The sequence below is a fragment of the Pristiophorus japonicus genome, unplaced genomic scaffold (genome assembly GCF_044704955.1).
Source record: "Pristiophorus japonicus isolate sPriJap1 unplaced genomic scaffold, sPriJap1.hap1 HAP1_SCAFFOLD_315, whole genome shotgun sequence".
Lineage (NCBI taxonomy): Eukaryota > Metazoa > Chordata > Chondrichthyes > Pristiophoridae > Pristiophorus > Pristiophorus japonicus.
Genome location: NW_027252944.1, coordinates 74,066 through 74,908, shown reverse-complemented (window position 1 = coordinate 74,908; position 843 = coordinate 74,066). Strand labels below are relative to the sequence as shown.

Here is an 843-nt window from a genome sequence, read left to right as displayed (position 1 = left end):
ATTTTAACTTTACTCAGTTTGGCGGGTTTCACTTTGCTCTGTGATTTGGATGCTAAGGGAACATCGGCCTAAAATCACACGTTTTAACGTGAAATATGTCTGTTTTCTCACATGTCGAGCGGCTGTTAGAAGCGGAAATTTGAGTAAAACATGGCGGGGCTCGTCCGGGATTTGGCCCGTGACCTCTTGCATTTCAAATGTGATCATTCCGAAGCGAGAACCATATCCGTGGACCAACAAGCCTCCGACAAGAGAAGCGCAGCTCTCAGATTCTGACGGTGGTGAGAAATGATATTATGACCCATCGATTCATGTGCTGTCTCTCAGATACCTATCTAATTAGTGACCCTCGCCATTGTCCTGCTGCTGTTCTCCTTTTGACGAATATATTATTAATTTGAGACATGACACGAGGAAAGTTCAGCATCCCTGTAATTAAAATGTGAATTTGGCGATGAGGTGAAATGTGAATGTCAAAACGTGGTCAAGCTATAAGCCAACGACGACGAGGACGGGATTCGAACCCATGCGTGCAGTGAACAATGGATTAGCAGTCCATAGCCTTAACTTCTCGGACACCTCGTCTCTGCTTTAACACATCGTCAGCCATTCACTCTCCTGCTTTTTGTATCCAAACAGAGATAACGTGCAAGAAAGTCCACTTCACAGCTTGCTCTGCCCGTGCATGCAGATCGACAATGATGAAAACTTGCCATGAGATTCTATAAGCAAACAGCCTTCCGTTACTTCAGGTGAGTGACTGGAAGAGATGGTTGTTTTCTCGGCAGAATCACAACAAAGAATATAAAATTTCACGTAACGAGATAAGTTGACCGCGTCAGA

At 44.5% G+C, this 843-nt stretch overlaps 1 non-coding gene across 1 annotated transcript; it reads right to left on the bottom strand.

The window, feature by feature from the left end:
- Positions 1–503: 503 nt before the first annotated feature.
- On the bottom strand, positions 504–585 carry trnas-gcu (transfer RNA serine (anticodon GCU)). Its single transcript has one exon. It is a non-coding gene; the product is annotated as a tRNA-Ser (tRNA).
- Between the last annotated feature and the right edge of the window lie 258 nt (positions 586–843).